This window comes from Halichoeres trimaculatus, unplaced genomic scaffold, assembly GCF_033239565.1.
Source record: "Halichoeres trimaculatus isolate MK-OKI-2021-1 unplaced genomic scaffold, fHalTri1.1 fHalTri1_scaffold_10, whole genome shotgun sequence".
NCBI classification, from domain to species: Eukaryota; Metazoa; Chordata; class Actinopteri; order Labriformes; family Labridae; genus Halichoeres; species Halichoeres trimaculatus.
This window is the reverse complement of record NW_027437187.1, coordinates 10,224,883-10,239,072: the sequence shown is the minus strand read 5'-3', so window position 1 is coordinate 10,239,072 and position 14,190 is coordinate 10,224,883. Positions and strand designations below refer to the sequence as shown.

At 40.2% G+C, this 14,190-nt stretch overlaps 1 long non-coding RNA gene across 1 annotated transcript in view; it reads right to left on the bottom strand.

Annotated features, from left to right (window-relative positions):
* Window positions 1-529: 529 nt before the first annotated feature.
* Window positions 530-14,190, bottom strand: part of LOC141796031 (uncharacterized) — a 141,651-nt gene continuing 127,990 nt past the window's right edge. The window contains exon 3 of the long non-coding RNA XR_012598861.1: window positions 530-586. This is a non-coding gene — a long non-coding RNA (uncharacterized LOC141796031). The remainder of the gene's footprint in view (window positions 587-14,190) is intronic.

Here is a 14,190-nt window from a genome sequence, read left to right as displayed (position 1 = left end):
AGGCAGACCAATCCAAGCTCCACCAAGTTTCACTTCTACAGGAAGCTCATGCAGGGATTAATGGGAATCCATCTTCATCTGTCCTCACAGTTTTTATCCTGATCAGAAACAAAAAGCATCAAAGAAAGACGGTTGATGGGCAGAGGACAGCTTTTCAGACTCTTGAATGAGACAGACAAGCCAGCGAGACTGGTTTCAATCACAACAAAAGTTCAGGCAGCAGTGCTGTGTGCTGCTGTTTCCACAGCCGGTGGCCTCAGGGGAACATCAGGGGAATCACCAACACGGCTCACACAGTCTCCTGAAGGCACCTCCAAAAACCTCTGTCTGTTTCTCTCCTTAGTAACTCATCATCTGAACCTGTGTCACATTTTCTGCAGATACAAACAACCCGCCAAACGCCACCTGACATGTCTGTTCACACACAGCAAGTGAGTCATTCAGGCTGGACTGGAAACAAACACAAGCTGATGCTCACATGAATCAGCAGTGGGTGTGAGCTCAATAAAAGAAAGGTCATTCATCTCACCTGGGATCACCTTCGAGGCTTGTCTCTGCCAACCATCCAAATGACATGCTCCTGTTCCTAGAAGACACAGCACACAGAGGCATGAGGAATGATTCAAGGAGTGACATTTAAAGATTACTCTCAAGCTTAGACGTGGAGGAGCTGTGACTAAACAGAAAGATGTCTTAAGTTTGATACTCTGATAAAACATGGAAAGTCCTGTCGCTCTGACACACTGTGGTTACTGTAAAAAGGAATCCTTCATGTACTTTCCAGTGTTAGTTAAAGTATCTTTACAGTTTTAGTAAAAGTTATATTTCCAGCACAGATCTGAACTGACATCATTCATGTAAATACTGCAGCCCCACCAAATGAAACTAAATCTCATAATGTTTGTTTCCTGTAACACAAGAAGTGGGTTAATACATCGCTCTGTGGAATTTTTCCTCCTCTCATGCATGTGAGGCCTTATCACTCGTCACACTGACTTATATGAGCAGAGTGGATTATTCCACAAAGGGGCCAATTGACTTTATGCTAAGTCTCCTTCCTATCAGGTGTAATCTCCTGCTTCCCCACAGAGATCGTCTCATGTGAGCACTGCAGTGAAGCCTCTGGGCAATTTACCACCACGGGTCAGGGAGATAGCTTTGCTTCCGACAGGTAACGCCTCGCCCCTCCCGCCCAGGCTCCTGCATAACTTTATTTAAAGGTGGGACAAGGATGAGACAAGGATGAGAGAAGAGCTGGGGAGTGAGTGAGGTGAGGATGTTGAGATACGAGGATGGCCAAACACATAACCCCCTTTACTTTCTTTTCTCAAACTTATTGAATACAGGAGGAATACAAAGCAGTTGAAAGGTAGAGAGGTTTGAATTAGATCCCTCAACCTTCTGAAGTCAGGAAATGGGATCAGGGGAATGACGAGGAAGGCATCCAGGACTTAAGATCCTGCATTGTCTGAGATGGCTTTTTAAACATCTTCCATTATCCGGCCTTGTCTTTGAAACCTGAGCTCCTGGCACAACACATCGGTTACCTGCTTCCTGATAAACAAACAGGAGACAACGCTGCCAAGACACTGAATTCAGTGGAAACCAACTTGACTCTATGCTTCAGGCTACAATGCTTTCAGAACCTGTCTGGAGACATCTTCAAATATTCATAATAAGTGATTAATACCACAGAACTACTGAAGGCTTGCATACTTTTATTATCACTATGTACAATTATATTTAATGACACCTCTGCGTCTGTGATACATTACAAATATGCATTCAAATTATTACCAGCATTATTTATCACAGCAATTATCACAACACTGAATTTTATTGGTATGTACATCTGTTGTTGCTTTATCCCCACTCTTCATCTTCATATCAAACCCTTAAAGGCTATGTAAGGACTTCATGAGTGATCTTAAAGTACTCTCTCTTTCATTTATTTGCCTGATCATGGATCACAATTTAAAGTGAGATTTAATTTTTTTTTACCTTTAATTTACCAGGTAAAAATGTTTGAGAACCAGTTCTCATTTATGGTTTGGCCAACAGAAGCACAAACACATGTAAAGAACAGGGGCCCTGTTCTATGAAGCAAGTTCAGTCTAGCGAGATAGCCTTGGAGCTACCTCGCTGAACTGAGCGCGGTAGCCGGCTGTCTCGCTACACGGTTTTAAGACGCTGGTTATCAACCTCATAAGTTGATCCAGGTAGGCAATGAGCGCGTGCACGCATATAAGGCGGAGCCAGCTGCATCTGACCAATCGTGAACATGGAGCAGTCTGGAGCGTCAGAGCAGGCCGGAGAGAAAAGGACCGCATACTTCACACAGGAGGAGCAGGAGGTGATCATGAGGAAGTATGACGAGGTGAAACATGTAATTAACGTTAAAAGCAACACCATCACCGCTGCTAAAGCACAGAAGGAGTGCTGGCAGAAAATTGCTGACAGTCTAAATGCGTAAGTGCAGTGCAAAAAAATTTTTTTGTGCCATTATCATCCTGAAATAGCACTGTTCCCCACCTTAGTTCTTACGTGAATTTATTCATTTGTTCATTCCTATCGTGTTTACATTTTTTGTGTGATATGTAGCCCACATGAGCCCTACATGAATTCCTGTCACAATTTTAAGACGAGCAATAAAATATTGTCATGGAACAGAAGTGTTGGCATTGAAGATCTTGTTACGGCAATGAGAGTTCTTCATTCCCTTCAACTACCTGTAGAAAGTGTCATGTACTACCAACCCCTCCCTGGAAAACCGGTACCTTTCATAAAGGTGGTCATACGAAAAAGAGAGTGGGTCGAGCTCCGATGTCCGCGGGATCCTCTAAGAATGGACGAGACATTTTTTCGTGAGGGCTCATTGGTCAGTGAGCAGGGTTTTTATAGTCCGCGAGTTCAATCCTAGTTCGAACGGCTAACCTGCCCCGGAGCAGGTTAGCTGTTCAGCGTGTGTTGCCATGGAGACTCGCCTCGCTGAGGAGTGATCCCGTGTCGTAGAACAGGGAATCCTGAATCTATCCTCAAAGCTACCTCGCTAGGCAGTAATCCTGCTATCTAATATAAACAAAATGTTAGTACAATAATATAGAACAAAAAGTAAATAAGTAAAAAGCAATATGCTTAAAGTGTAAAAATTACAGGTGTATGTATAAGTGTGCATGAAAGTACAAGTTCAAAAAATGATCAGCAGGAGCAACAGTCAACTATAGTCTCCTGAAGTTTAAGCTTGAAGGTGGAGAGTGGAGTTAAAGTTAAAAGTCTGAGGGTGTTTTGCGAGGTGTTCCAGTCATTAGCTGCTGCAAAACACAAGGAAATACGGCCACAAAATATGGAAGAACTGAGGATGATGAGCTTGATGTATTCACTGGACTTCGTGTAGTATGAGGTTATTAGCAAACCATCACAATTGTTTACTTCTGAATGCTGTTTCTCAGTGTCTGTGGTCTAGAGCAGGAATCTCAAACTTGTGTCATGGAGGGCCAAGAGGTTGCAGGTTTTCTTTCCAACCAAAAACTCCACCAGCTGATTTCACTGATTAGTCCCTGCTCTCTGCTTGAAGGTGAGGTAATCAGTGAAATCAGCTGGTAGAGTTTTTGGTTGGAAAGAAAACCTGCAGCCTTTTGGCCCTCCATGGCAAACTTTAGCAGGAAGAAGTGAGTTGATAGAGTGAGAAGAAAGATCTGTTCTTTTTCTTTAAAACAAGGATTCCTTGTATTCATTTTGTCATGATGGCAGACGCTGGAGCAGGACCGGCAAAAAGAAAAAAGATTTCAGGGCAGAAGAAAGCTGAACAGGAGAGTGATAGAGCACAGGCTAAAACATAGGAGAAAACAAAATAGGAGGAAGAACCAAATGCAATGATGTAACAGAAACTTTTATTTTAACTAAACTCAAAATTAAAAAACTCAAACAAAAGGAAAAAATCAAAAGTGCTAAAAAACTTAGAAAAAACCCAAGAGGCTCAGGAGACACAGGACACGAGGCACGACATGCGGAGACAGCTACAATGAACCAACCAAGAACAAAGGAAACACAGACTTTATACACAGGGGAGTGATCAACACAGGTGTGAAACAAGATGCAGGTGAAACACAAGGATGCAACAAAGTGACTAGAAAACACACACACAAAAGGAATGACTAAGATGAACACAGGTGACACAAAACACCGGACAAGAAAAGAATTACAAAGAAACACAAAAAGACTAAAACACAAGAAAACCCAGAAATACACAAACTACAAACCGAGTAAACAAAGGTTGATTGTTGATACCTTTCAAACAAGAGCTATACTAACTGCAAATAAATACATAACCTTGTTGCTTTGTATCCTGCAGAAAGTTGTCTTCATCAAAGAAAAGTAGGAATGATTACGATTGAATGACTTGTTTTACTAGAGAAGTTGTTTACTGTTGTGCATCTCAAATGTCCTTTTCTTTTTCTGTACCCACATCATAAATAAAAAAATTAAATAAGAGTATTTGAAAACAAACAAACAAACAAACAAACAAAAAAAACCCAAGAAGCTCTGCTCTCCATTCATTTTCTTCAAAATAGACGCACAACTCAATAAGAGTCACATCTTTTCGACAGTGATGGTACTTAAGGGAAATTGAAGGGCCGTTTACACAACAACGGTTTCAGGGTGAAACACAAAAGTTTTGTTGCGTTTTAGCCTCGCTTTTACACGGAAACAGTGTTTCAGCCGACCAAAAACGCAAACTTTTGAAAAAGACCTCCAGAGTGGGATTTTTCTAAAACACTGCCGACATCATTGCTGAGTAAACAGTAAGCCGCTGTTTCAGTGGAAACAGACATCACACTCCGCTTCGCGCGTGCATACAACAGGACAACAATACCGTCGTTACAATTGTCGGGTACTACCGTGTTGTGCTTGTGCTGCTGAATCTGCTGAATCTGCTGACTGTCTTTCAACAAAATGAGGATCTGTTGCTCCACCTTTGCACTTAGTATTCCCAAATACACCAGATGATCGGCTCAACTTTACTTCAGGTGGAGATCTCCCAAAAGCAGCTTCCGGACAAGACAGTTATAGCACCAACTATAGGCCTGGCCTGCTCACTACAGCGTTTCAGTCGTTTCCGTGTAAACACTGATTTTTTTCACTGCGTTAAAGCGTTTTCAGATGAAACGTTGTCTTTTAAACGGGGCCTGTGTCTTTATTCAAGGAAAACAGTAGCGATTGCAGCCAAAGGTGTCACTGCAATAAACAGCAAGTGGGAATTCCTCACAGGGCTTTTTAAGCTCTTTCCATTTGATATTTGAAGTTCTGCTGTGTGACCCTTTGACTCCTCTTATTTATCTTACAGAGCCAAAGCAACTTTCCATCACTCTCTCCCTTCATGAGTGCTTCAACAATATACCACCATCTTTGTAATCTGCACCATGTCCTGAAATGACAGCAGCTGCAGTGGTGGGCCACACTGTGATCTTCAGTGGATGTGGGGAATCTCCCCCTGTGAACAATGCTTCAACCATTAACACTTCAAACAGCCTTTTCTGGGCATCCTCAGCTCTGAAGGAGAAGATAAACGGCAGCATTTTATCAGGGTATTATTGTGTCTGTGAGTGCATGTGTGTGCATGTGTTACGCAACGCACACAGTTCATCCAGGTGGGTGACAACAAAGACACAAGGGTGCAGGTAGAGTACCAAGCCTATTCTGGCTTTCTAATCTCTTCATTCTGACACACACTTTGATTTGTGAGTCAGTCTAAAGCCTAAGTAAACAGCCCGTCCCGTCACCACCCAAGGAAAGACTGCCAGCTACTTTCTGTCAACTCTCTGGTCTCCTCAGGGTTTGTTCAAGAAGGTTATCCTGGCTATCCTTTTAACCCTTGGTTAGCAGTTGATTGGCAGACATTGACGAGCCCCCACTCTCCCCTTTGTGAAGTGGTTTGTTCAGAATTCACCCTCTGTGTTTGTCCCTCAGCGTGACCAGGCAGATGTTCCCTCACAGAGATCACTGACTTATAAATGCATTAAAGCACAATCACACAATGCTGAGAGAAATAATTCATATCATCAAAGACAGAAGTGAGATAAAGTAAGAATAACAGACGACAAAGAATTCAAAAGAGAGGAGAGAATGAGAGAAAAGGGAGGGTCTGGAAGAGCTGCAGGCACTTCTCAAGACAAAGCGATGGATTCCTGTCCTGTTATTGCAGGTTAAATCTTTTGTTCTGAAAGAGAAAACACACAGAGCATTTTTTCCTCCTTCCTCCACTCAGGCCGGTAGCTCGATATCATCAGTCTAGTAAAGGTGGTCTTTCTCAAGCGGTCAGCTGTAAGTGTCCTCACCAATAAACTAACTTAGCCCAACCCAAGACCAATGAAGTGCAGATCTGCAGCTGGCATATCAGAAATCATTGCTGCCATCTTTGCTGTTCAAGACACAGTGTGTAGAAATGTGAGTATTAAGCAACACTGAGCAGTCAGGCTCCAGACTGAAGCACGACCTCACTCACCCCTTTGTCGTATTGGCAGTTTTTAAGGAGCTCCTGTAATGTGCAGCGTGAGTCTCTCTTTGTTAAGATTTTATCATCGAAAAGGTCTTTTCATACAAATTTACTGATGCACAAACAACCAGATTTTTTTCCACTTCAGTATACTCATGAAATACAAAAACACTTAGGTTACTGGTTTGTCCATCCTTTACTGCTGCCTGTGTAGTTCTAAAGGCTAACTTTAAGCTAACAAAAATACCAAAATGATCATTTTGTTCTGATTGGGGATACATTTTTTGAACCTAATGCATATTAAATATTAAGAGGAGGTATTGTTGTAACTGGCTGCCCTTTCTGCAATGTCGTTAGTATTTTATTTTTGATTGTGTTTTCCGTCATGGAGCCTTTTTTGTTTCCGACCAGAAGGTGTGCTGTCAGGAAGTATTTAAGCAACGCACTCCTGTGTTGTTGTTCGAGCTTCTTTCTTGGAACAGAACAGCATGGTATGTTACGGTGTCTCCCGTTTACTTTCATTCATTCATTGATTCATTCGTTCGTTCCTTGAAGTTTGGCCGGTTGTTTATTATTTGTTTCCTTTGGTAGCATGTATACGCTCCCACCAGAGATTATCGAGGTTGCCTCAGAGTTATTAGCATCCCTGGTCGGCAGAGTGAGGTATGTGTGTTGTTTGTTTATTTGTTGGAACTATTGTACTATGGTCAATAATGTTGTGATGCTTTTGGACGAGTAATGCAAAGTGCATTCTAACTATAGCTGAGCTTCTAACAGACTTTTTGTGTGTTTCAAGTAAATGAATTTGTGCAACGAAGTATTTATATTTTTGTAAATGAGCGATTTTTAGAATTGTAATGAACGTTTCTTGTTGTATTTATCCAGTTTCACGGTGCCGATTAAATAAAGGCAATTGCACCTGTTGAGTTCGTCTGCTTTGTTCGAGTGGCCGGGGGCCAGCTACAATTGTGCTTTTTTAACCCTCTATGTCCCTCGTTGCCTCAACACAACATGTCCATTTTTGCTCTTTTACACACAATACAGCCCAGTTGTCATAAAATACTTTTAAAAGAGAAAAGACATGAGGAACCAATACCAGAGTTTGAATTTGTCATTTGACCCTCTGGAGGTCATACAGAATCCTTTTTTCCAAACTTTCTTGCAAGGACCAACTCGGCCAATTCTCTTCTTCCCACTGTCTAATACAGGGACAAATAAACTAAAATAACTAACTAACTAACTTTCTGCTACTTAAATTTACATTATTTGATATGTATTCAAGGAAACATGTAAAAAATCAATTGTTGGCCTGAGGCAACACTGTACCATTACAGATTCACCATGACACCATGTTGGTATGGTGTCTTGTGGTCTAAATACTGTTTGAAAACCAAACTGGTCATTAAATTTTGTTTTGGACTTTTACAGTTTTCACCTCGATAAATTTGATGTCAGTTTTAGTTAAGTTCGGACTTAAACTGTGGGCTCTAGTCTTCTAAAGTGAACTTTGTGAGCTGTCTTTACATAGCACAGGCTTCTATCCTCCACACATTTTTCCCACAATGAAAAGTCTGTCCCCTGGAAGCCACAAAACCTAAGTCTTTTGTTAAATCGTTCATGTAAAGTTGGATAGAATATGTTCAGACTCCTTGATTCATTCATTCCAATGGGCTGTTCTTCAGTGGTACAGTGTTGCCTTCCGGCAACGTTCAAACAGGAAATCTTATGAAAAAAGTTATTTTAAATTTTTTTTACTCTTTTTTTTGTAAATTGTATACTGTAAAGTGTAAACTGTTGAGGCCATCAAGTATTATCCATGTTTTTTTATTTTTTATTTTTTAATCTAAAAAAATAACTCTTTGTTTTCACGACTGACCATTACGATACAGTGTTGCCTCAAGACAACAAACCCGCCAAAAATATCTATAAACTTTTCAGATTAATTTAATAATTCAATTTAATTTCTTTAGATTATGTTCATTTGATCTTTAAAAAAAATTCAAAACATTTTTTTCTAACTGGCATCACTATGCATACCATAGAGGGTTAAGGCTTTACTTTGTCGCTCTGGTACCCCTGTAATTTCTTCACAGGATTTGCAGCTCAAACAATCTCTATTTTTCTCTCAGTGGTGTCTTAGAAAACTCTTATCTCAGTTTCTCTTTGAAAGGCTTCAGTTTTGTTGCTGCTTCTTTAAGGCTCCTGCCCCAGGAACCCCCTTGCCTTTGATTGGGCGGCCCTCGAGAAGACTCTAGAGGCAGAGTCATGGGCAGATCTTGGTGTCACCAAAGTGTCATGAACCAGGTAGGAAGTCCCAATGCGACAACCTCATCATTGGCAAGTCTTAAAAAAATCTTGAGCTATTTTTAAAGTACACTGTTTTAAAGAGTTTCTTTCTTTCTTTCCTTACAGCACATACATTCGCAGTGGTTTGAAAATCTGTATGTTTGTATAAACATCTTGCACGTTTACTTTACATTCATGTTTACAAAAACGATGAAGCACAACACTGGCTCTTTAAGTAATTCATTGTGTTCACACTTGACACCCTTTTTCTTCCTCTTGGAATACTTGCTGTACATGATTTTCAAGTTATAATCGAGTCATTCACAACTGAAATAAAGAAATACAAACACCAATGATCTCTCATCGGTTTGTAGCTGCTGATCTTGCTCTCCCTCTCTAAAAATGATGGAAGCTTTAGGCTTTTTACGTAGGAAATAGAAGCAACTTAAATTGTTTTCTTTTTCCTGATAAAATTGTGGAATTTATCATAATTAATTAAATTAATATATTCCTCCCACTTGTCAGTAATATGTCTGACTAACATATATCATGTGAAGGGGTCTGAGTGAAGAATTGAACCAACAGTGATGGAGTTTAAAAAAACATGGTGTTGGTGCTGTGACCCCACACGGTGTCCTGCAGCCTGTGTGCATCCCACCTCAATTCCTCACATACCCCACTTAGACGTGAAACCTGTGCTGACAGCTCAACCTGCTGACCTCTGTGACCCACACTCTCCTTCCCCCTGCAGTGGGACGCCTCTGGAAGAGGAAGTGACATGGCCACGGAGGGGAAAGGTCGTCCCAGATGATGCATTTCAAATGAGAGTGGACAAGATTGATGGTGAAGGCTGCCGTGGAAGAAACTTGTTTTCACTGGTCAAGGAATCTCCTCTTTATCGTGTGCCCTGTGCCAGTCTGTGTATGAGCCGGTGGAGGCTCCAGGATGGTGGTAACATGTTGCATGTTTTTCCTTTTAAGCTACTCAATGTTTGTCTGGGACTTCAACTCATCTTGTAGATCATCTAACTTGGGTTTGGTTGCTGTTCTTGATTTCTGACGTCTAGTCTGGAATCATTCATGTTTGTTTCTGTTTTCTTAGTCAACTTCTTCTGCTGCTCCTGGTTATCATGAATTTGGCAACAAGTGCTAACAAAAGCTAAGCAAACTAAACACTGGAAGATGCCAGGCCAAAGACGGTTACCTAAAAGAAACAGAAGACTCAATCTCCTGTTGTTTTATTATTTCCTCTTCATGTCACATTTCTCTTCTTGGGAGCAGCCTTTCAGAGCTCAGTGTTTATGGAGCCAGTTAGTCGTTGACTCTAAGCTTAAAATTGATAGTAGAGTTTATGAAAAGCGCACTTTTTTAGCTTAAGATTCCAAAGTGAGAAAAAAAGAAATATTTTTTTTTAAAGGAAGAGATACAAATCCATCAAATACAATCACATCAATAGACCAAGACGTTAGGGGACATCAAATTTGTCTGTTTCACATTTTTGAAGTGTAACATGAAGAACTTGTGCACTTCGGCAATGACAAACAGTGGCCCTGACAAAATGTTTCAAACAGTGAAAAACATTTCAAGGATTCATAAATTAACATTCTTTTTTTTTTTTTTTTTTATTTTTTTTTTTACTAAATGTAAGAATGCAATTTCATGAAACATTGAAAAATCTTATGACAGGAAACATCACATAACCACAAACATTATATAAGACTTTCAAAATTGGCCATGGCAAACAGTTTGTTAAAAGCCAGAAAGATACTTCATCAGCCACAAAATAATTTCACCAATGGTAAAAATATGTAATAGGATATTAAAAAACAAAACAAAACAAAAACTGAAATGTACTTTCACTAACACAAAAATCGCTAAAATTTAGAAAAATTGCAAAATTTTTTAAAAACTTTTTTTCTTTTTAAATTCATTTAGCATTATTTAACATTTTATGTTTTGTTTGTTCCTTCTACTAATGATTATATTTTATATTGCGCAAAATTTTTACTGGGTAAATTAAACCATTTTCTTTTTGTTTCTTTTCAGGTTTCTTTCTTTATTCATTTTGTATTCATAATTTCTTTCTTGTTTTACATGCTTTTATATTTTATCAAACCTTTTTGGGGATGATTTACAAGACATTGGTTGGTTTCATATTATGTTCATATGAGGTAAAAGGACCTTGTTGACCCTCTGGATATGTTGGACCCTATACTCATGTAATCTACACTTCATCCTGCAAACATCTTATGTAGACCCAAAATAAAAAGTATGATGCTTAAGTCCTTCATGGGATGTGCACTGTGAGTGAAAACAGAATGACAAAGCAAAAGAAAAAAACTTTATCTGCGATTACCAACCGTAAAGCAAAGCAGCCAAAACTTACTCTGGGTAAGTTGTTTATGACATGAATTTATGTTCAGTATATCCGTTATTTTTTCATGATACTGGCTTAAAGATACTTCATAAAGAATAAATGACAACAGGTGTGTGAGGGAAATCATTTGTCAAATCAAAGGTCTTTCAGTCCCACATATGACCTGTTGTCAGAATACTGCCCTACAGTCCCTTTCTTAACCCTGCCTGCCTCTCCCTGAACATCCAGGAGCTGGGTCTGGGGGCCACATTCTTGCCCTCTCCACACTCAACCGCCAGTGCAGCACGTGGCTTTGTGCAGGCTTCACCGATGGCTCCTTTTAGGACTTCTTAGTGGGTCACACGCACAAAGCACTTCAAGTTACCAAGCAGTGAACCTGATGGGATCAGAGGAGTCACCTGGGTTCAGGAGAAGAGGAGGGAGAGACAGAGACTCATAGACTCATGGGTCAGACTCAGCTTCTGTTTCTTTAAGAATGACCCGTCCCCTACCTGAGGTCTAGTCTCTGAAATCATACAGAATAAGACCAGAAGAGGAAATCTCCATGACTGACCGACTGAAAGATGTATTGTTTGGTCTGCTTGTGATGTATGCATATGATCTCACACACACACACCCAGACAGGCATATGTGTATGCATAAACACACACATTCATGAAAGCATAAACCTTCAATGAAAAAACACACATCCTCACAAACAGATAAGATAAAAACACATATGCATTGAGGCACACATATACGAATGTACCCATGCACACAAAGACACAAACCCACATGGACATGTCCAACAGTGGTGAACAGCTGCATGGGTCGCTCTGGAGCGAGACCAGCCACCTCTTGGCCACAAAGGGCTGCTTGTGCCCCCGGCTCGCTAGGAACATAAAACACAAGAGATAAGACCAGACACTGTTTGCCAGGAGCTGCCTCCCCAAACAGGAACTGCAAGTGCAAGTGTTTCACACACACACACACACACACACACACACACACACACACACACACACACACACACACACACACACACACACACACAAACACACACACACACACACACACACACACACGTATTCGAATGACTTGCAAGGGCATAGAGAATGTCCTAATGTGTGTGTGTGTGTGTGTGTGTGTGTGTGTGTGTGTGTGACAAGCAAAGTGACGTTCACCTCTGCTGAACTACTTGAACCAGTTTAAAGCTCTGTGACGACTAAGTAGCTGAGCTCTGCAGCAGGTGAGCTGAGTCTTTGTTGCTGAAGTCGAGGAGCCACTTTTTATTCGAGACGGTTATAAAAAGGGGATATTGGTCTTTTTAAGGGTTTAAACTGCCCCTCTAGTACCCCGTCATAAGTTGAAATGAATTACAGCGGAAAAAAAAAAATCTCCATTTTTCTCACTCTGGTGTTTTAGAAAACCTGTCTTTCAGTCTCTATCTGAAATAAGCTTCTGCTGTCTCTTTAAGACTCCCTGCTCCACAGACCCTCTTCTCTCTGATTTGCCAGCCCCCTAGAGGCCTGTTAGGGGGCGGAGCTATGGACAAACTTTAGTGAGCCAGTTAAGCGATTCTTATGCAATGACATCATCATTTCAGCAAGTCTCATAAAGATCTTGCAAATATCTATTTTTAGAATGGACTTTTTGGAGCGGTTTACAGACCGATTCAGGGATATCAATTACACGTAAATATGTGGTTGCTGTCTGTGACCAAGAACATAAGAAACATACTGTAGCACCATGTTTTTTTTTTCTTTTTGCAGTTAAACCACAATTCATGTCTGTAATGAAATATAAATGACAATATTTTCTCATTTTGCCCCATACTTAAGTATTTATTTATAAATATATGTAGTTAAAATGTTTTGGAGTGTTACTTTTCACTTTTGAAGGAATATCAAACATAGCGTCATTTTTCAAAGACTGGTCTGTATGAAATAAAGCTTATCCTCAGGATGATCAAAGCACAGACATTTGTTAACTCACTGTTGTAGTAAGATAAGCCCTATGCAGAGCAGCATGGTAGAATAAGCACATGATATAATAATATTGTGAGAAGTCAAATAATCATCTTCATGTTAAATCCCGTAATCAACATAGCTTCCTTAAAAAAAATATAATTTAAGTATGATTCAGCATACTCTGAATGTTCACTGCAGAGACTTTATTATGAACACGGAGTGTATTAAAAACTGATAACAGCCTCTCTACTCTAAGTGCATTGATAAAAGGAAACACATTTTTTTAATACAAAGGAATTCACGCTGCTCTTTCATAGCGATGTATTTCATAGATTGGCAAAAGAGGGGTGAACTATTACAAACATTCTTGGTGTCATATCTAATTTAAATCCTGAAATATTATTTTTAAAAAAACATAAGTTTTTCTTTCTGAAAATGTTTTGTGCTCATATGATCTAAAAAATTCTCCTCCACAGACTGATTTTTCTCGCCACACTACACTCCCTATTGACATGAAACTTGCGTACACAAACTCAGACCTGGTGGAGGATTTGATCTTACCCTACGCTCATGTTCAGATTGGTAACTGCGCTCTGTGCGTTGATATGAGAGCACACCCATTTTTTGGGCGTACGGACCATAGACGGTATAAAACATGGATGAAGCATCGTCACCCGTTTCTGAAATGGTAAAATGAAGGGATCCGGGGATGCAGCCACATTCCCTATGACCCCGGCTGTGATTTTTTCTTTGAGCAGCTACAGGGCACCCGGCGGTCACATGACCTGGGCTGTGCCTTTGATTGGAAAATCAAATCATCCCAATAATCATTGAACCAGGCTGTAAATATGCTTTTTAATGCTGTAAAAGTCTGATTTTATGGCTCGGTGTGTACGTGACCCTCAGTCTTTCTACAGCCAGCCTCAAGCGGATTCTCGATGAACAGCAACTTTTAGAACTTCTGCATAGGCTTCATTTTTACTTACTGTATATTGCCCCTTGGTACGCACGTTCGATAAATGAGGGCCAATAAGATTCAGTTTCAAGAAGCGTCACAACAAAAAAAAATACTCACAAATTTCTTCA